Raw genomic sequence first — 23,991 nt, forward strand, 5'->3', positions numbered from 1 at the left:
AACTGAAAGGGAAAAAAAAAAAAAAAACACCTCAATCAAAATTTGATTATTTAGGAATATCATATTCTTTAGAAACCAACTTCATAGCTAGATAATTCTTTAAGGTACATATCATAAGACAGTACCTTATCAAATGGAATTTCATTCATTTATTTAATCTTTATTTTACTGTATTTAGGGCAAGCATGGGAATTAAGAGAAGAAATTTCACATTAACTAATTACCTGAGAATAAGTTTCAAAGAACAATTGTATGCCAACGGAATAAAACAGAAAAAAACAATAATGTGCTATTTTATGGTATTATTTTTTGTTATTCTCAGAATAGGAAAAATTTCAAACTAGAAGTTAATTGAAAGTAAGGGACATGTTTTAGTGTTTAATCACCCTAAGTATTTTCTTACAGATTCCTTAGTACTTTTTTCCCTGCTACCAAAGTACTCCATCCAAGGAAAATACTACTTTCATTTCCTTCTGGCTATTCAGACATTTTGTTTTTACAATTAAATACTGTTTTACTCAATCTCTCACCATATCCATGGCCTTGTCTTCATGTGCATTTCTTGTTACAGTGATGCTAGCAGAGCACATTGAAAGACTGACAGTTCATAAAGGTTATATTGTAGGCATCATATTGGTTTTTCATTGTGTGTGTGTGTAGGGGGATGGCATAACAGTCTTGGGTTCTTCTGCTGGAATAAAAAAAAAATATTTTCAGCAAAGTCACTTTCTTTCATTTAGACTATTTGATATTAAGCCTGTTTATGGAGATTAAGTTTGCTAAAAAAATTGAGCTGTTGAAATCAAAGAACCAATTTATACAGTCATTATGAATAATGAAGTCAGAGACTCCTTTTTTTCTAATAGTAAAAGATTGTTGGTCTGAGGGTGAAGGTTGTGATTTAACAAATTCTTCAGTTGCATTGTGTTTGGTGTGTGGTTATATTTTTGAGTTCACTGTCTCTCACCTTTTAAAACTTCTAGGTAAATTGATAATCATTTCTGTTAGGAAAGTCCATTGAGGACCAACAGTGCCTTTATGTTGAAGTATTTGACATCATTTCTTTCCCATCTATTTGCACTTATATATAGTAATTGCAAGTAATTGGTGTTGGCAAGCTTCTCTTTTAATTATTACTATTATAATGTTAATTACTATTATTATATATACTATTATAGTTGTTACCTTTAATTCACATTTGATCAGTTTTTTTTTTTTTTGGTAGATTTGTTATGTTTCTATGTCTTATATACCACATGAAGTTTAGCATTTTGGTATGGGCTGTTTTCAAAACTTCCAACTATAATTACCAATATTCATGTCTCTGAGCTACAATACATAATGTTTTGGGGGATGCTTTTAAAACTGTTAGTATTTATCACAAATCTCTAAATTCTGTGAAGAAGATTCTCCATTATCTTTCATAATCTGTGCTATACAAAGCATATGATCTCATAACTGAGGTACTTTAAAAATCATATGTGGCTAATAATTAAATATAATTTTAATTAAAAACATGCAGCTGCCAGTAGTTTTCTCCATTAAATCTAAAAGGAATAGATTTCTCCATTAAATCTAAACGGAACATAAATATGTTCCCTGTTTCAATATTTTAGTAGATTTAATTCTACATTCTGACTTCTTTTGGACATAAAAGGCATGTCTGTGTCCTTTTATTCTTTTTATCCTTTGCTTTCTTGTGTTGCCTGAGTTAATCCTATTTTTCTTTTCCTTTTTTTTTCTTTCTTGAAGGAAATTTGGAGTAGGAGCATGAACTAAGTTGAAGTTGAGCAGAAATTATTGTAACATAATTTCAATATTGATTTTTTATATAAAAATATACATCTAAGTTATAATAGAGGTAATCATTTTAGGGAAGAGCCAAAGGATATTCTTTCCACTGAAAAATAGTATTAAATGCTAATAGCTCATTGAATTTATTATTCCTCATCTAGTTATACATAAGCAGTTGCATTTCTTATCTCTATAAATAAAACAAGCAAATATTTTGTATTTTCAGAATATTTTTATAATATACATATTTTTTAAAACATCATGGAATGAAGAATAACATTTTCTGAGAAATATTTTCTGTGGCAAGTGTCTAGATCACTCTGTCCATGGGATTTCCCAGACAACAATACTGGAGTGAGTTGCCATTTTCTTCTCCAGGGGATCTTCCCAACCCAGGGATTGAACCTGCATCTCTTGTGTCGCTTGCATTGGCATGCAGATTCTTTACCTCTGAGCCCCTAGGGAAGCCTTCATAAAATATTACTTAACCATTTAATAATTACAAAAAACGGAAATAAAATGTGATCTTACTATGTAGTACACTAAGAAAATCAAAATATAAAGCATAACATTTTAAAATTTGACTTGAGAGTTGGGAGAGGGGAATATAAAGGCCTACAAAATTGAAAATTGTAAAAGGGTTTTGAAGCCATGTATAATGAATACAAATTAACTGTCTATTGGAAAAAAAAATAGTATGTTTCCCTCTTCTGTAAATTAGCTAAAATAAAGAAGCTCCTAATGGTAAAAAAAAAAAAAAAAAAAAAGAATATGTGTAAGAAATTTAAGCATTGATGAGTGATGTATTGGCAATATCTTAAGATAATTTGTCATGTTATGATAAAGAAGAAGGTATCTAGTACAGACATGGGTAAGTAAATTTACTGCTATAGGACTGAGATGACTTCCAGTTCAGGGAAATGTATGGAATGATACTCTTGAGTTTAGTAATATAGCTCAAAATCAAATTTTTTAAAAAGTAAAAAAGCGTAGTTGTTTACACCAAAAACTTGGATAACAAGCAAATGGTGTTCCTACTTTTCTCATTACTACTCATTTCCTAAATAAGAAATGAAGAGGAAATATCATTCAGTGAGTTATGTCATTTTAATGACAAGAATCAAGCTAATTTTCTGAGCATCCTGTACTGCTCCTGAGTATATCTGTTCTCTAGTCACTAAACTGTACATCCTCTATTTCATCTCATTGATACCTGGCTCAAACAATAGTTTTTAATTCTCTCTCTCTCCTTCAAATAATCAATCTAAAACATAATTGGGAGATTGTAAACTCCTAGACCTTTTAGGAATATATATTTTTAAAACCATACATAGTAGTTCATGTTTCCTAGAAGACAAATTTTATGATGTCCTATAGTTCTGAAACACATTTTAATGCACGTCTTTTCTTTCTAATTGAATATCAATACCTCTTTATTTCAATGGCTTATTTTGAACAAGTTACAGAACTTACTGCTAAATAAGAATTATTGCAAAATGAATAAATTCTGGGAATTTAATGTACAACATGGTTACTATGATTAAAAATATTGCATATTTGAAAGTTGATAAGACAACATCTCTAAAATTTCTCACCACAAGAAAGAAAAAAGAATTAGTAATTACATGTGGTGATAAATGCTACCTACACATTGAGGTGATAGTTTCAAAATATACAAAAATACCAAATAACTATGTTTTACTCCTGAAATTACTATGTCAATTGTATCATGATGAGACGGGAACAACTACTTGCACAAAAATACACAAAAAGAAATTAAAAATATTATAAATAAATGCTATGGACATATGCCAATAAATTTAGTAACTTACATAAAAGGGACAGATTAATGGGAAAACACAAACTACTGGAACTGGATCAAGAAGAAAGATAAAATATGTAGAAACCTATAACAAGTAAACAGGTTGAATAAGTAATACAAACCAACTTCTTATAAATAGAATCCCAGTACCAGATAGCATCACTAGTGATTTCTATCTATCTTTTAAGGAAGAATTAAGAGACTGGAGTGTCCAAAGGGGATTTTATAACACCTGTCTTCCAAGGAAAACTGATTTTGACAATCATCTATGGATGAGAGAGCCTTTGTGGAAATCTGAGTCAAATGGAGAAGTGAAAGAACATCACTGGAGGAATAAAAAAAAAAAAAAATTCTGAAACTGGATGCATCTAAAAGGATAAGAAGAATAATTTTACTTTACTTGCATATCTCTTCCCCTAAGGCAACACAGCTCAGTGCCAAGAGGGGTTTTCTTGTTCTTGACTTCTACCATGAGAAAGTAGGAAAATATGAGTGAGCACTAGATTTCTCCAACAATGCAGGACACTTTTAAGTGATTTACTATTTTTTCACCATCCAGAGCACTGAGGTGGTGCTGATTGGCTGAAGGTGCAAATTAATAGAGAGAAGAGCAGCCAGAGCTCTAAGAGTACATCAAAGGGACACGAGTTTTGAAAACTATTAACACCAGGAAGCTCTCATATGAGATGTGGAGGATGCCTTTCCCGTGAACTCCCCATGGGAATTCCCAGTGTTCCTCACACCTTTACCATGTGGCCAGTTCCATGTATGCATCTCCAAGGGTGGCTAAAGTGAGGCTTTGCAGACATCTAGTGAGCTTGTACGAAAACTGGTGCAAATCTGCAGGATTCAGAGAAGCACACAAACTTGAGCATCACTGCCCTAAGGAAAGAAAAGGGGAGGGAATGAACAACTCTCCTGGTTTGCAGACTGAGAAAGAAAGATACAATCTATGAATCCTCACTTCCAAAGAGAAGTGTGGCATAGGTGAATCTATAGAAAATTTCTGAGAAAAGTTCAGAACTCCTAACAGGGCTGATGCAAGTCATTACTCGCTAGAAGCAAACTTGTAAGGATGGAGGAGGTAACTGATGTTGCAAATTCAGATATAAATAAAAGACTTCAATGAACGTGAAAAATCAAAGTTACCATAAATAGAACACAATAATAGTCCAATAACCAAACCCAAATAAAAAGGGATATCTGTGACAGGATCACTACAAAATTTTAAAATATTTGTTTTAAGAAATCTCATTGAGCTACCATTCAATATCAGAGTAATCCAAATCTATGCCCCAACCTAATGCCAAGGAAGATGAAGTTGAATGGTTATGAATACTTACAAGATTTTATAAAACTAACATCCAAAAGGATGCCCTTTTCATCATAGGGGACTGAAATGCAAAAGTGGAAATTCAAGAGATATATACAGTAACAGGAAAATTTGGCCTTGGAGTATAAAATGAAGCAGGACAAAGTCTAAAAGAGTTCTACCAAGAGAACACACTGGTTATAGCAAACACCCACTTTCAACAACACAAGAGATGACTCTACACAGGGACACTACCAGATGGTCAATACCAAAATCAGATTGATTATATTCTTTGCAGCCAATGGTGGAGAGGCTCTATGCAGTCAGCAAAACCAAGACCAGGAGCTGACTGTGAATCAGACTATGAGTTCTTTATTGCAAAATTCAGGCTTAAGTAGAAGAAAGTAGGGAAAATTACTAGGCCATTCAGGTATGATCTAAGTCAAATTCCTTACCATTATACAGTGGAAGTAGAAAATAGATTCAAGGGATTAGATCTGATAGAGTACCTGAGAAACTATGGATGGAGGTTCATAGTATTGTACAGAAGGAGGTGATCAAAGTCATCCAAAGAAAAAGAAATGCAACAAGCCAGAATGGTTGTCTGAGGAGGCCTTACAAATATCTGAGAAAATAAGAGAATCAAAAGGAATGGAGAAAAGGAAACATATATCTAACTAGATGCAGAGTTCCAAAGAATAGCAAGGAGAGATAAGAAAGCTTTCTTAAATGAACAGTGTGAAAAAATAGAGGAAAACAATAGAATGAGAAAGGCTAGAAATATCTTCAAAAAAACTAGAGATACCAAGAGAAAGTTTCATGCAAAGATGGGAACAATAAAGGTCAGAAATAGTATAGACCTAACAGAACCAGAAGATATTAGAAAGAGGTGGCAAGAATACACAGAAGAATTGTATAAAAAAGGTCTTAATGACCCAGATAACCATGATGGTATTGTAACTCACCCAGAGCCAGACATCCTGGAGTGTGAAGTCAAGTGGTCTTTAGTGAGCATTACTACAAACAAAGCTAGTGGAGGTGATGTAATTCCAGTTGAGCTATTTCAAATCCTAAAAGATGATGCAGTAAAAGTGCTGCACTCAATATGCCAGCAACTTTGAAAAACTCATCAGTGGCCACAAGACTTGAAAATGTCAGTTTTTATTCCAATCACAAAGAAGGGCAATGCCAAAGAATGTTCAAACAACTCTTGTACTCATTTCATATGTTAGGAAAGTGATGTTCAAAATCCTTCAAGCATGAAGTGAGTACATGTACATGCCCATCAACAGTACATGAAGTGAGAACATCCAGATGTTCTCTGGATAAAGCTGGGCATTATAAAGCTGGGTTTATAAAAGCCAGAGTAACCAGAGATCAAATTGCCAACATCTGCTAGATCATCGGAAAAGCAATCAAATAAAAAAAAAAAAAAGTCTGCTTCACTGACTATGCTAAAACCTTTGACTGTGTGGATCACAGCAAACTGTGGAAAATTCTTAAAGAGATGGAATACAGACCGCCTTACCTCCCTTCTGAGAAACCTGTATGCAGGTCAAGAAGCAACAGTTAGAACTGGACATGGAACAACAGACTGGTTCAGAATTGGGAAAGAAGTAAGTCAAGACTGTATATTGTCACCTTGCTTATTTACCTTACATGCAGAGTACATCATGAAAAATGCTGGGATGGATGAATCAGAAACTGGAATCAAGTTTCCTGGGAGAAGTATCAATAACCTCATCCATGCAGATGACACCATCCTAATGGCAGAAGCAAAGAGAAACTAAAGAGCCTCTTGATGAAGATAAAAGAAGAGCATGAAAAAGCTGGCTTAAAATTCAACACTATATGAGCAAAGATCATAGCATCCAGTCCCATCATTCCGTGGCAAATGGAATAGGGTAAAAGTAGAAGCAGTGATAGATTTTGTTTCCTTCTGCATCAAAATCATGGATGGTGACTTAAGACACGAAATTAAAAGACACTTGCTCCTTGGAAGAAAAGATGTGACAAACGTAGACAGCACATTAAAAAGCAGAGATATCGCTTTGCTAACAAATATCTGGATAGTCAAAGCTGTGGCTTTTATAGTAGTCATGTAGAGACATGAAAGTTGAACCATAAAGAAGGCTGAGTGCTGAAGAATTGATGTTTTCAAATTGTGGTGCTGGAGGACACTGTTGAGAGTCCCTTGGACAGCAAAGTGATCAACTCAGTGAATCCTAAAGGAAATCAACCTTGCATATACATTGGAAGGACTGATACTGAAGCTCCAATCTTTTGGCCACCTGATGCAAAGAGCCAATTCATTGGAGAAGTTCCAGATGCTGGGAGAGATTGAGGGCAAGAGGGTAAGAGGGCTTCAGAGGTTTGGTGGAATCTTTGACATGAGTTTGAGAAAACTTTTGGAGAGAGTGAAGGACAGAGAAGCCCAGTGTGTTGCAGTCCATGGGGTCACAAAAAGTTGGAAACGACTAAACGACTGAACAACACACTTGGTCTACTGTAAGCTGAACCCTCTGGTATTTCTTAATAGATGTGTTTAGTACCTGTTTAATTACTTGGCTAAATAACTTTAACTGTTCTTCTGTCCACTGAACCTCCATTAGAATGATTTCAAAAGATGGAGATGAGCTAGTTTATAAGACTAGCTTGTATTTCACATCTGTTAAAAGTCTTATACACTAGCAACAAAGAAAATTTTCCAGTGTGCTGCATCAGATTCTTGTCCTGTTCACATTAAAGTTTTTGTTTTTACAAGTTGTCAGATAGTGCCAATTTTCATTAAGCCTACCTTGCCAACAGAACGTTCTCTTTCCCATCTACCGTATATTGTTCTGTACAGAGTCTTTACTATGGGCGTGTCCCCTGAGGCCCACTGAGTTGGAGGGCACAACCAAATATTGATTTTCAAGATGGAACTTAGCATTGAGACTGGCATTCAAGTTTTGTGTTCAGTCTTTTATCTAACAGAGGCCAGTGGTTCCTGATTGGCCTATGCATTGTTTTTAAAATATATCCATTATTTCAAACAACTGTAGCACTTGGCATAACTGTTCTTGACCAGTTCTGGGACTTAAGCAGTAGGACACAAAGATGGAGGTTACAGTTTCCAATTATTTCATAGCATTTGGGGACCATTAATTCTCCAAGCTGGGCTTTCTAGCCTTCTGCTCCAGTATGGTGAGACAATGTTTGGATGTCACATCTGACTCTAGTTACCTTGAGGCCATTAGGTTGACACTGGCAGCTGCTAACTGATATTGTTTTCAAAACAGTTGATTATGTCTTTAAATCTGATAAATTTTAGAAAATTCAAGTTCTCAGTAACACAAGAAGTTGTAATGTGTCAGAAACAACATCCACAATGATCATCCAGCTCTATTATGGATGCCTGAACCACAGTTACTCTATTTTCAGTTTTAAGTGTATCTTTTCCATAATGTTTAAAAAAGTATATGATGCATGCTTGAAAGGTCACGAAACAGGCTGTACTAGTTAGCCAGAATAATTTCTTCACACTTTGATATGTTAACATTTACTCTATCATTTCTCCTTTTTGTTTGTAAATCTTTGAGTAGAAAGTGTTGACAAGCAAAATATTTGTCCCCCAGTACCAGTGTGGCTGTTCCCTCTTTGTCCATCAGGTTATATATATGCCTAATTATACACATTAGGGGAAAACTAATGAGACATAAAAATCAAATACAGAGATGTGCCAATGGGGAAGCATTTTATAGTCTATACATTTTTTTTCAATTATACTGAATTGTCACACAAACATTGTGCATGTGCTTCAAGTAGTAGACTTATGAAAATGAAAGTGTTAGTCACTCAGTCATCTCTGACTCTTTGTGACCCTGTGGACTGTACCCCACCAGGCTCCTCTGTCTATGGAATCCTCCAGGCAAGAATACTGGAGTGGGTAGTTATTTCCTTCTCCAGGGGATCTTTCCAACATAGGCATCAAACCCTTGTCTCCTTCACGGCAGGTGGATTCTTTACCATCTTTACCAGGAGAAGCCCTAGTAAGCAGTGATACATGTCACAGGTAGTTATATTCTGTGACAATGTCACTAGAGAATTTTATTTCCATCCTGAAAGTTATGTTCAAAAGTATGGCTACAAGTAAAATAATAACTGTCTATTAGCTATTAGAATTGTTTAATTTCTTACACAGTTCAGTAGTATGATTGGAACATTATCAGAAACCTGTAATCATCAAAAAGTATTTATAATCTTCTTAAAGATGAAGCATTTTTGCAAAATATTAGAATGAAATAATAACTGTCTATGAATGACAAAATGCTTAAAAGATATGGGTAAAGGTCTGATTACATGCAATGACAAAGAAGTTTAATCAAGTTGTTTTGACATACAACATTTTAAGACAGCAACTAGAATTATGACTGATAACATTTATATGGAGAACCAAAACATGAATAGCCAAAACAATTTTGAGAATGAAAAACTGAATTGGAGGAATCAGGCTCCCTGATTTCAGACTATACTACAAAGCTACAGTTATGTAAACAGTTTACAGTTTTCATGTAAACACTGGAATACAATCAGAAATATAGGTTGATGGAATAGCACAGAAAATCTAGAAATAAACCCACACTCCTATGGTCATTCAATCAATGAAGGGGGCAAGACTATACATGGAGAAAAGACAATATCTTCAATAAATTATGCTGGGGAAACAGGACAAAATTACATATAAAAAATATATTTGAACAGTCTTTAGCACTATACACAAAAATAAACTCAAAATGGGTTAAAGACCTAAACATAAGACTGGATGCTGTAAAACTATTTGAGGATAACATAAGCAGAATACATTTTGACATAAATTGCAAATTTCTAGACTAATTGAAACAAAACATTTTTTGATCTCCTAGACTAATGGAAACAAAAGCAAAATTAAACAAATGGGACCTAATTAAACACAAAAGTTTTCCACACAAAAGAAACCATAAACATAAAGAATATTAAAGGTAGCCAGGGAAATAAGGAAAGGAAATCATTAAATAATTGCCATTTGAAATTCTCAGGGAATTTCTCATTAGATACTTGAAAGTCTAGGAAAGAATGCAAGGGCATATTCAAAGTGTGGAAAGAAAATGAAAAGTGCCAACCAAAAGTTATCATTTAGATATGAAAGAGAAATAAAAGTTTCTCAGACAAACTAATGCTAAGGGAGCTCACCACCACTAGACTTGTTTTGCAAAAAATAAAGAAATTATTCAAACTGAAATGAAAAGACACTAATCAGAGACATTAAAACATATAAAGACATACAACACACTGATGAAGGTTAAAAAAAAATTAGAAAACTGTAACTCCATATTAGGATGGTGGGTTAATCACTCAACCATCAAACTTGAAATGTAGTACAAGTAATAATAGCTACTATAAATTGCAAACAAATTGTACATCTATTGTTGGTCCTTTAATGGACCGGAACCTGGTGGTCCCGAATCGATGATGAGAGAGTGAAAGAAGGAAAGAGGCTAATATTCCCTGGGCTATACAGCCGGCTTCCGTGCTCCAAGGAATCAGCCAGAAATAGAGAGAGAGAAAGAAAAAAAGACATGGGAACCAAAGCTCTGATGGAGCAAAGGTGTTTTAATCAACATGGTTTGGGCATATATACTGTCTTACAAGGTAGTTATTCTCAGCAAAGATAAAGATTAAAATACCAGACTTACAAAACATAAGGCGATCCCTATTAAAGAGAGAAGAGGGTACTTATCAGCATAATGAGAAACTAACAAAGGAAATGCCTGGATTCCTCAGCCCCGGGCAAGGCGTGCCTCTCCTCTTAATTCCTGAATATTAAGAAATTAATAAGGACCAAAGCTTTCCTGACAGATCCAAAACAGCACACAGGAAGCCTCCTGTTAAATGCTTTCTGACAATTCCCCCTATTTTATTATATTTGTAAAAAAGGTCCTGACCAAATGAGTTTGGTTAGTATGAACCAACGTTATAGCAAGGCGATGATAAACAGCAAATACAATTATCAAGACAATCACCAAAGTTACAGTTCCAGACCTGATGCTGTGGGTAATACTTTGAAACCATCCTTGTGGGTCTAGCCCAGAAAATTGACCAGTGAGCTGTCCAGCTAAATGTTTTCAAATTAGTGGAAGAGGGCAGACGTTTAGAAACAGTTTCAAAGGTTTCCTTTTGCAGTAATTGTACATTCAGAGAGGCATTATAATGTAAGTGAATTTTATTTGTTCCCAGTTGTAAGTACTATGATTGAATTGAACAGGAGTAACACAAAATTGGCAATTAATACAAGTTACAGATTAAATTGTAAGTGGGACACAGGCCTGTATAAAATATGACTGATTATAGCAAAATAAATAGTTACTATGACCACAACTGGTCTCTGTGAAATGTCTAGTCCAAGTTTCAAGTTCTTCAGTGCTGGCAGCAAGTTTCCTGATGTCCCATTGTTTAGGCCCAATTTGTTTATTGAGGATGATTCGAGGAGGAGGAGGGGATGCCATTCCACCATCAAACCAACCAAGAAGTCCTTTGTCATGGTAATGTTTCAGCATAGTGTTAGTAATCTTTAAAGCCACTTAAGCAGCATAATATATGTTTTTTGTTCTTTCTCCAGCTCTTTCCCTAAAGTTTCAGTAGTAAACATGGTTCACAGACAGAAAAAGGGCAGTAATGTCCAAAAGTCCTCTTTTGGAGGCAGGACAAAAGCCCAAGTTTGTCAGCCAGCCGATGTTGATGCATAATTTTCTTGGGCCCAGGCAATGGAAGGACTTCATAGCCTAAAGAAATGTTCATTAGTTTTCCCTCCTCCCCAGGGTCTGAGGGTTCCAGGGAGGGGGCATATGGTTGGAGTCATTGGTTGATATGATCGGTCTTTTCTCCATCTATTTTATGACCTGTAGAGGGGGGTTGGGTAAGTTAGTTAATCCGGCTCGAGCGCGGGTCACACAGGCCAACAGAGCATAATGATAAGAAGGTTTTCAAGACTCTGAAGCATTCCCTGTTGAGAAATCAGATTTTTAACTTGATTAATAAGGATTTTTATTTGTCCCCAAATGGGGAGATCATAGGGTTGATGTCGCCTAGGGTGGCACTTTCTGGAGATCTTTAGAGCCACCATGGCCCATATTGGAATTTCTTCCTCCCGGGGTTCATGTTGTTTCGTCTTCATTTTGAACGTCAGGGGTCCCCTTGGGTCGAATTTTCCAAGGAAAAAGTTTGTTGGATCCATCTGGGGAAATACAAGCATATCCCTTTCCTGGTAAGATTAATTTCCCAGATTTCTATTGATTATTGAACCCGTCTTGGTACCAAATGGGCAGAGGAAGAGAAGTGTCCTTCAATTCCTCAAAATGTCTTTCTGCTAGTGTTAAAACATTTCCCTGTGGTAGGTTTAAAATTTTAAAACAAATAAAGATGTATTAATAATAATTATAGGTCTAGAAAATATTTTATGTTGGAATCTAGTAAAGTCTGCTTTAGACAAGGAAGACAGTAATGTACCTGTGTATTCCCCCTTCTTTAATTTTTTTTTTTTTTTTGTGTGTGTGTAACTTTAGTGTGTGATGTGTTCATTTGACTATGTCTTGTGTCTGTGGATTATAAAGAATACCTGTAATATGTTTAATAGAAAAAGATTGTAAAAAAAAGTGTCTAGAAATATAGGCAGGGCCATTGTCTGTTTTAATAGAACTAGGAGTTTATGGTGGAGGTTTTTATTTTTTTTTTTAATACAAAACCTGCGTTATATAGAGTCAGAGACTATAATAATGGGGTAAGGATGTAAGCAAATAACTTGAATAAGAGCATATAATTCATTTTGTTGAGCAGCATGACATTTAGTATAAAAGACTTTATATTTTTTAAGAGACCAGAATGAAGCTTTGGTGTTTTTAGTCCCATCTATATAAAAGAAATGTGAAAAATAATAAATACAGTGTTTTTGAAGAAATTTCACAGCTTACCAGAAGGATAATGAAATGATATTTCTCCAAAATGTTTTAGAAAAGCTAATTGGAAATTGGTAGAAATGTATAATGTGTTTCCAAATTGAGATTTATATGTAATAAATTTTTATTAAAGTATAAAGAAGATAGAGAAAGCCTCTGACATTGGCATCAGAAGGGGGCAAAAAGAGTGGCCCCCTTCTAGTCTTTAGCCAGATGTCATATAACTACTAGAATAAGGAAATGACAACCCACTCCAGTATTCCTGCCTGGAAAACCCATGGACAGATAAGCCTGGTAGGCTACAGTCCATGGGGTCGCAAAAAGTCGGACAGGACTGAGCGGCTTCACTTTCACTTTCACTTTCACATAACTACTAGCAGTCAGCTAATTAGAAAAAGGAAATGTCTCAAAACTGAAGAGAATACCACCAGGGCCCTCACCCACAACATCCATTTTGAGATAACCTTGGCACCAGGTGAGTTGTCTCGGGCCACAAAATAATTGACATGAATCTTGAAGAAAGGCAGCTTTCCAAGAAAATACAGTTTCATTAGCATAGCTTAAGAGAACATTTGCATGAGTAAAACAAACCAATTTGTCAAGTTAGTTCTGAGTCTTAGGTGGAACCGACTTAAAAAAGGAATCTAGGGTAAATACATAGTTCATTAACATACTCTAAAACAAACATTTCCATAAGAAAAACGTATTGGTTAGCTCAAGGTTTGAGAAAAGTTAAGTTCGGTTGGAACCAGGTGTCGTTGTGTCAATACAGAATTTTAAGAGAAACCTCTTTTTAAATTTGTATAGAGAAGGGAAAATATATATATATATATATATATATATATATATATATATATATATATATCACTAGTTTGTTTCCTCCTGCTGCTTAAGAGAGAGAAAAATGTCTGACACTTGCAGCCTATTTTCTCCATTTGGAGACTCCTGGCCTTCCTGCCTGTTAAGTCAAACTAGATCACCCAAGTAAAAGACCGAAGATTTGTGGGAGCAGGGGTCCAAAAATTCCGGTAGGTATTCCAGAGGGGATTGCTTGAGGGTAAAGGAGTTTAGGGCTGGTATATCGACTGCAACACTGCCGGATGTTGAGGGTTGGAGGAAAAAGGTGGAAGTTGCCCCTGGTTTTTGTTGAAGGGGACCTGAGGGGTCTCCTGCTTGGAGTTTCCTGGAATAGGTTTCCCTTCAATATCAAATTTAGATTTACACTCTTTGGCCCAATGCATTTCTCTATGGCAGCGAGGGCAGATTTTTGGAGGTTTTTTTTTTTTTTTTAATTTTCTTAGGGCAGTCGTTTTTAAAATGGTTCTTATCTCTACATGTAAAGCATCCTTCATTTCCCTTTCTTAAGGCATTTCCCTTTCTTGTTTTAGCTAGCATTTGCATTTTTTGAGTTTCTGATCTTATATTGCAACAAGTCTTCAAATAATCAAAAATAATCCCTGTCTCACGAATTGGGGCTATAGCCATTTGACATTCCTGATTTGCATTTTCATAAGCAAGTAATTTTTCCAGTTGCCTTTTAGCTTCTTCTCCAATTACTGTACAGGAAATAGCAGCTTCTAATCTAGCTAAGAAATCGGCATACTTTTCATTAGGTCCCTGCAATATTTTAGTGTAGCTACCTGTAGGCTCTCCTTGAGGAGGAATTCAATCCTAAGCTTCAAGGGCCACTGTTTTTAATTGATCATGAAACAAAGGAGGGCATCATATTTGAGCTTCTATGGCATCAAATTGTCCAATGCCAGTTAACATTTCAAAAGTAATTTGGTATTGGGGAGCACCAGCTCAAGCATTTCTGTTAGCATGGTCTCTGGCTATATCTTGAAACCCCGTTGTCCATTGAAGATACTCTCCTGGTTTAAGGAGAGCTTTTATTAAAATTAACCAATCATAGGGAATAAAGGTTCCAATAGAAAATGCCATAGCATTTAGAATCTCTCTAGTAAAAGGCGAATGTGGGCCATACATAGTTACAGCCTTTGTTGCATGTGAAAAAGGTTAATACCTTCATATTGAGGTATTCTCTGCCCTTGAGCATCAGCATTTCTTAAAACTGGAAAGGCAGAAAAAAACATTGGTTTCAGAGACTTGTGATTGCAAGCCAGCAATTCAGAGAGCCTCTGTTGTGAAGGGGGTAGATTATTGTTATTCAGAAAGGTGTTGTCAATTTTAATGTTAAAAGGTGTCTTAAGGGAGTCATTGTCAGAATCATTAGGTTCTATCGAGAGAGAGATTTTGGGATATGTGCCCTCTGGCAGGGGAGGAGTGCTTGGAACAACCGGGGCAGGGTTGGTAGAAAAATCCTGAAATATATTATGTTGTTCTAATTGGGTCTTTCGTAAGGTATCATCATCTAATTCACATTTATGTAATGAGTGTCCTGCCTGTTGTCGAATATCAGGAGGGCTAGAATTACCTTGTAATGACAGAATCGTGGCTTCAATGAGAGCCTATAGGGGCCAGAAATCTATCAGAATATTTTTTCCCTGCCTGACAGCTCATTCAATATTCTCTTTGACCTGATGCCAAATTTCTAAATCAAAACTACATTCATCAGGGAACAAAGGGTTGCATTCAAGCACTGTCTGAAGGCAAGCCTCTATTTTCTGGTGTGAAACTGAAAATCCCTGAACTTTAAATAAGTGATAATGTAAAGTAGAAAAGTGAGGGGTCTTTCCAGCCAGTTGACCCATGTCTTAGTACTTACCAGCCTCGATAGGCCCTCTGGTGTCACTCCGTCCGAATCTTGCCTCGTGTACCAGAGTCCCTATTTCTGGGTGCCACTTGCTGGTCCTTTACTGGACCGGAACCTGGTGGTCTGGAGTCGATGATGAGAGAGTGAAAGAAGGAAAGATGCTAATATTCCCTGGGTTACGCTCCGATTTTTGCGCTCCAGGGAATCAGCCAGAAATAGAGAGATAGAGAGAGAGAGAGTGAGAAAGAAAGACAGATAGACACGGGGACCAAAGCTCTGATGGAGCAAAGGTGTTTTAATCAACATGGTGTGTGCATATATACTGTCTTACAAGGTAGTTATTCTCAGCAAAGATAAAGATTAAAATTCCAGACTTACAAAACACAAGGCAATCCCTATTAAAGAGAGAAGAGGGTACTTATCAGCATAATGGGAAACTAACAAAGGAAATGCCTGGATTCCTTAGCCCCAGGAAAGGTGTGCCTCTCCTCTTTATTCCTGAATATTAAGAAATTAATAAGGGCTGAAGCTTTCCTGACAGATTCAAAACAGTGCACAAGAAGCCTCCTATTAAATGCTTCCTGACAATCTATGTTATACATGGAAGTAGTCAAACGGAAATATTGGGCTGGATGAAGCACAAGCTAGAATCCAGATTGCTGGGAGAAATATCAATAACCTTAGATATGCAGATGACACCACTCTAATGGCAGAAAATGAAGAGGAGCTAAAGAGTCTCTTGATGAAGGTGAAAGAGGACAGTATAAAAGATGGCTTAAAACTCAACAATCAAAAAATGAAGATCAAGGCATCTGGTCCCATTAATTCATGGCAAATAGATGGAGAAAAATGGAAACAGTGACAAACTTTATTTTCTTGGGCTCTTAAACCACTGCAGATGGTGATTGCAGCAATTAAATTAAAAGGTGCTCGCTCTTTAAAAGAAATGCTATTATAAACTTAAGCAACATATTAAAAGGCAGAGACATCCCTTTGTGACAAAGGCCCATCTAGTCAAAGCTATGGTTTTCCCAATAGTTTTGTACAGATGTAAGAGTTGTACCATAAAGAAGTCTGAGCCCTGAAGAGTTAATGCTTTCAACTGTGGTATTGGAAAAGACTCTGGAGAGTCCCTTGGAATGCAAGGAGATCAAACCAGTCCATCCTAAGGGATAGCAACCCTGAATTTTCACTGGAAGGACTGATACTGAAGTTGAAGTTCTGATACTTTGGGCACCTGATGAGAAGAGCTGACTCATCGGAAAAGAACTTGATGTTGGGAAAGATTGAGGGCAAGAGGAGAAGAGAGCAACAGCATATGAGACAGTTGGATGGCATCATTGACTCAATGGACTGTTGTGTTTGAGCAAACTCTGGGACATACTGAAGGACAGGGAAGCCTGGTGTGCTGTAGACCATGGGTTCTCAAAGAGTCAGACACAACTGAACAACTGAATGACAAAAAAGTCAAATGGTAAGAGCTTTATAAGCATTTAAAGATGAGTTTCTATCAGCCTAAATGGATTGTTTCATCTATATTTTTTATGATTCATAAGGTAATCACAAAGCAAAAATGTAGAGTAGACACACAAAATCAAAGACAAAACACAGCACACCACCCATGAAATTAACTAATTTATAAAATTAAGCAGAGACAGAGGGGAAAAACCAATGGAAATAAAACATAACTAGAAAGCAACTAATAATATTGAATCAGTAAATCCTTGCATATCAATAATTGCTCTAAATGTAAATAAACTGAATTCACCAATGGAAAGTCACAGAGTGGCTGGATGTGATTTTAAAAAAGTCCAATTATGTGCTGCCTACAAAAGGCTTGTTTCAGATTTACGGTCACTTGATTCAAAATGAAGAGCTGCAAAATACATTCCCTACAAGTAGAAATGAAAAGAAAATGGGTATAACTATACTTATATCAGGTGAATAAATCTTAAGCCAAAACTGACAACAAGCAACAAGAAATGTCATCATATGAGAAAGAGAACAATGCAACAAGGAGATATAACAATTGTAACTATTCACCCAACACTTCCAAAGAAATATGTCAAACAAATCCAACAGATATAGACAAAAATGTAGTAATAATAAGGGACTTTAATACCTCACTTCCGTCAATGCATAGATTGCCCAGATGCAGAATCAACAAGGTAATACTAGACTTGTACCATACCATAAGCCAGATGGATGGACTTAACAGACATCTATAGAAGATTTCATCTAATAGCACCATAAATAAATTCTTGTCAAGTGGACATGGAACATTCTCAAAGGCACATCATATGACAGAATACAAAACAGTCCTCAGCAAACACATAAGAAGACTGAAATCATACCAAATATTTTTTCATACCACAAAGGTTTGAAACTAGTAATCAAAAATGAATAAAGCTGGAAAATATTAAAATATATAGAAAATAAACAACTCACTCCAGAACAATCAATAGGTCAAAAAGATCAAAACAAAAGTAAGAAATAAATGAAAGGATATCTAAGGAAATCAAAGGATATTTTGAAAGAATTAAAATAAAAATATTATACAACTTACTATAACCTGTGGGACACTGCAAAACAATTCTAAGAGGTAAGTTTATGGAGATAAGTGCATATATTAAAAACTAGAGAGGGGCGCGGTCCTAAGATGGTGAAGGAATGGGTTGGGGAGACCACTTTCTCCCCCATAAATTCATCAAAAGATCATCTGAATGCTGAGCAACTTCCACAAAATAACTTCTGAACACTGGCTGAAGACACCAGGCACCCAGAAAGGCAGCCCATTCTCTTCAAAAGGAGGTAGGACAAAATATAAAAGATAAAAAGACAGACAAAAAGAGTTAGGGACGGAAACCCATCCCAGAGAAGGAGTGATTAACTAGGAGAAGTTTCCAAACACCAGGAAACCCTCTCATCAGTGGGTCTGTGGGGATTTTTGGAATCTCAGAGGGCAACATAACCAGGAGGGGAAAACAAAACAAACAAACAAAAAAATAAATAAATAAAATCCACAGAATATGTGCCTTTACCACAACTCACGGAAGAGAAATAGCCTAGACCCTCGCGTCTGCCACCAGCGAGCGGGGGAGGTGTGGGTTACATGCTTAGGGTAAGGACCAGGCCTGAATGCTCTGAGGACAACCTGAAGGAGCTAACGTCAGATAGCAATCCAAACTGTTAGCCAGAGAGAGAGAGAGAGAGAGAACTTTCCTGCAAAAAGCTCTAACCTAAGGCACAGCCTGGCCAGCTCACAGAACAAAGGACTGAGTGAATACCAAAGGAGAGCTAGCTGACTGTGGACAGGCCCATCCCCCCGCTGGAGGCAGAGAGGCAGGCAGGCGACAGCCAGAGCCAGAAGGTGAGAGGAATCTCGGCCCCAGAGATGGCATCCTCCACCAAACTGTGAGCAGACTCCCAGTTGCTAACCAAGTCTTCCTGGGATCCTGGATGGTTGACATCTGCCAGAAGGGTCGCAGCCTGAGATCAGACCCCAGAGGAGACATAGGGCACACGTGAGACAGCGCTCTTTCGAGGCACCCATGAAACCAAGCAGCTGGGACCAGGGAGATGAAAAGATGCACCACACACCTGGGATAGTGCACTCCTCAAACACCTGGTCACCTGAGCTCCTCGGACCTGGGAAGGGCACAAAATGCAGGCCCAACTGAGTCTGTGCCTTTATGGAGTACCCAAGACCCTGAACCTGAGCAGTTTAGGCCTGGGAAGTGCACGCAACCCAGGGCCTGCTTTGGACAGTTCCCCTTCAGAGCATGGAGAAGAAGTAAATGTCAACCCACTTCAGTATTCTTGCCTAGAGCATCCCGTCAACAGAGGAGCCTGGTGGGCTGCTGTCCATAGGGTCACACAGAGTCAGACACGACTGAAGTGACTTAGCATGCATGCATGTATTGGAGAAGGAAATGGCAACCCACTCCAGTATTCTTGCCTGGAGAATCACAGGGGGAAAGGAGCCGGGTGGGCTGCCGTCTATGGGTTCGCACAGAGTCGAACACGACTGAAGTGACTTAACAGCAGCAGCAGCCTTCAGAGCAACCTGGTGCCTGAACAGTGTAGACCAGGAAAGCACAGGTGCCATGAGCTGGGGCAAACCCATTGTGGTCCATACACTGCAAGCACTCCTCACACATGCCAGTGATATTTGTTTGCAGTGTTTCTCCTTCCCCACAGCACAACTGAACAAGTGAGACTAAATAAGTGACCATCTTCACCTGCTTGTGTCAGGGTGGCAATTAGACACTGAAGAGACTTGCAAACAGACGAAACCAAAATAAACATATTTTGATAGGTGAAACATATTAAAACCCTGTAGTTAGCATTGACTAAGCATTGGAAAGGGCCTATATAACTTGAGAATAAGTATAAGCTGGAACAAGGACCTATCTGAAACTAAACTGACCCCACACAGCCCTCAACAGCTCCAGAGAAATTCCTAGATATGCCTTTACTATTATCATTTTTTTTTATTTTTAAGTTCTTTATTACTCCTTTAATTTTCATTTTTATAACCTAATATTACATTGCAAAAAAATACCCGATTTTAAAGCAAATTTCACATATGCATTTTTTATAATTTTTGTGACTGATTTGATTTGTATTTTTTAATATTGCATTTTTGAGAGCCTAACCTCTACTCTAGATTTTTAATCTTTGCTTCTTGGTATTTCTTATCAATTTTGAACCTTTAAGAATCTAATCTTCAGTGTCCACTTTTACTTAGGGGTGTGATTACTGGCTTGATTTTTCTCTCCCCTTTTGACACTCTTTTTTCTCCCCTAGATCACCTGTATCTCCTCCCTCCCCCTTCTATTCTCTACTTAACTCTGTGAATCTCTCTGGGTGTTCTGGGCTGTGGAGAACACCTAGGGAACTGATTACAGGCTAGATTGGTCTCTCCCCTTTTGACTGCCCTGCTTCTCCACCTGGTCACCTCTATCTCACTTCTCCCCCTTCTCTTCTCTATGAAACTCTGTGAACCACTCTGAGTGTTCTAGGCTATGAAGAGCACATAGGAAATTCATTACTGGCTAGATTGCTCTCTCTCCTTTTAATTTCCCCTCTTCTCCTCCTGGCACCTCTATCTCCCTCTTCCTTCTTCTCTTCTCCATGTAACTCTGTGAACCTCTCTGGGTGTCCCTCACTGTAGAGAATCTTTTCTCCACTAACCTAGATGTTTTATCATCAGTGCTTTCTGGATGGAGAAGTCTTGAGGCTACTGTAATAGAAAGACTGAAAGCAGGAGGCTTAAATGCAAAACTTGAGAATACCAGACAACTCCTGACTCCAGGGAATATTAATTGACAAGAGCTCATCCAAAGCCTCCATACCTACACAGAAACCAAGCTCCAACCAAGAGCCAACAAGTTCCAGAGCAAGACATACCATGCTAATTCTCAAGCAGTGCAGGAACATAGCCATGAACATTAAAATACAGGCAGCCCAAAGTCATACCAAACCCATAGACACCTCAAAACTCACTACTGGACACTTCATTGCACTCCAGAGAAGAAATCCAGCTCCACTAACCAGAACACTGATGCAAATTTCCCTAACCAGGAAACCTTGACAAGACACTAGTCCAACCCCACCAACAGGGAGCAACCTCCACATTAAACAGAAACCACAAACTTCCAGAATAAAGAAAGGCTACCCGAACAGAGCAATCTAAACAAAATGAAAAGGCAGAGAAATATTCAGTAGGTAAAGGAAAATGATAAATGACCACCAAACCAAACAAAGGAGGAGGAGATAGTGAGTCTAGCTGAAAAACAATTCAGAATAATGATACTAAAGATGATCCAAAGTCTTGAATACAAAATGGAGTGACAGATAAATAGACTAGAGACAAGGACTGAGAAGATGCAAGAAATGTTTAACAAGGACCTAGAAGAAAAAAAAAAAAAAAGGAATCAATCAATAATGAATAATGCAATAACAGATCAAGAGCACTCTGGAAGGAACCAACAGGAGAATAACTGAGGCAGAAGATAGTATAAGTGAGATGGAAGATAGAATGGTGGAAATAAATGAAGCAGAGGGGGAGAAAAGAGAAAAGAATTAAAATAAATGAGGGCAAACTCAGAGACCTCTGGGATAATGTTAAATGCCCCATCATTCAAATCATAGGTGTCACAGAAGAAGACAAAAAGAAAAGCCATGAGAAAATACTTGAGGAGATCATAGTTGAAAACTTCCCTAAAATGGAGAAGGAAGTAGCCACCCAAGTCCAGGAAAACCAGAGGGTCCCAAACAGGACAAACCCAAGGCAAAACACCCCAAGACACATATTAATTAAATTAACAATGATCAAACACAAGGAACAAATATTAAAAGCAGCAAGGGAGAAACAACAATTAACACACAAGGGGATTCCCATAAGGATAACAGCTGATCTTTCAATAGAAACTCTTCAGGCCAGAAGGGAATGGAAGAACATACTTAAAGTGATGAAAGAGAAAATCCTACAGCCCAGATTACTGTATCTGGAAATAATCTAATTCCAATATGAAAGAGAAATAAAAATCTTTACAGACAAGAAAAAGTTGAGCGAATCCAGCACCACCAAACCAGTTCTTCAACAAATGCTAAAGGATCTTCTCTAGACAAGAAACACAGAAAAGGTTTATAAACTCAAACCCAAAACAATAAAGTAAGTGGCAATGGGATCATATTTATCAATAATTATCTTAAATGTAAATGGGTTGAATGCCCCAACCAAAAGACAAAGACTGCCTGAATGGATAAATAAATAAGACCTCTATATATGCTGTCTACAAGAGACCCTCCTCAAAACAAGGGACACACACAGACTGAAAGTGAAGGGCTACAAAAAGATATTTCTTGCAAATGGAGACCAAAAGAAAGCATGAGTAGCAATACTGATATCAGACAAAATAGACTTTGAAATAAAGGCCGTGAAAAGAGACAAAGAAAGACTCTACATAATGACCAAAGGATCAATCCAAGAAGAAGATATAACAATTATACATATACATGCACCCAACATAGGAGCACCACAATATGTAAGGCAAATGCTAGCAAGTATGAAAGGGGAAATTAACAGTAACACAATTATAGTGGGAGACTTTAATACCCCACTCACACCTATGGATAGATCAATTAACAGAAAATTAGCAAGGAAACACAAACTTTAAATGATACAATGGACCAGTTAGACCTAATGGATATTTATAGGAGATTTCAACTGAAAACAATGAAGTTCACCTTTTTCTCAAGTGCACATGTAACATTCTCCAGGATAGATCACATCCTGGGCCATAAATCTAGCCTTGGTAAATTAAAACAAACAAACAAACAACCTGAAATCATTTCAAACATCTTTTCTGATCACAAATGGTAAGATTAGATGTCAACTACAGGAAAAAAGTATTAAAAATACAAAAATATGGAGGCTAAACAACACGCTTCTGAATAACGAACAAATCACAGAAGAAATTAAAAAAATCCATGGAAACAAGTGAATATAACATGACAACCCAAACCTATGGGATTCAGTAAAAGCAGTGCTAAGGGGAAGGTTCAAAGCAGTACAAGCTTACCTCCAGAATCAAGACGAAAACCAAATAAATAACCTAACTTTACACATAAAGCAACTAGAAAAAGAAGAAATGAAGACCCCCTGGGTTAGTAGAAGGAAAGAACTTATAAGAAATAGGGCACAAATAAATGAAAAAGATACAAAGGAGACTATAGCAAAAATCAACAAAGCTAAAAGCCAGTTCTTTGAGAAGATAAATAAAACAGAAAAATCATTAGCCAGACTCATCAAGAAAGAAAGGGAGAATAATCAAATTAACAAAATTAGAAATGAAAATGGAGAAATCACAATAGACAACACAGAAATACAAAGGACCATAAGAGACTACTATCAAAAATTATATGCCAATAAAATGGATAACTTGGAAGAAACGCCTGAATTCTTAGAAAAGTATATCCTTCCAAAACTGAACCAGGAAGAAACAGAAAAATTGACAGACTCATCACAAGCATGGGAATCGAAAGTGTAATAAAAAAATTTCCAGTAAACAAAAGCCCAGGACCAGATGGCTTCACAGCTGAATTATACCAAAAATTTAGAGAATAGCTAACACCCAAGCTACTCAAATTCTTCCAGAAAATTGCAGAGGAAGGTAAACTTTCAAACTCATTCTATGAGGCCACCATCACCCGAATGCCAAAACCAGACAAAGATGCCACATAAAAAGAAAACTATTGGCCAATATCACTGAATAACATAGATGCAAAAATCCTTAACAAAATTGTAGAAAACAGAATCCAACCATATATAAAAAAATAAAAATCATACATCATGACCAAATGGGCTTTAACC

Source organism: Cervus canadensis, chromosome X, assembly GCF_019320065.1.
Source record: "Cervus canadensis isolate Bull #8, Minnesota chromosome X, ASM1932006v1, whole genome shotgun sequence".
In the NCBI taxonomy this organism is placed as follows: Eukaryota; Metazoa; Chordata; class Mammalia; order Artiodactyla; family Cervidae; genus Cervus; species Cervus canadensis.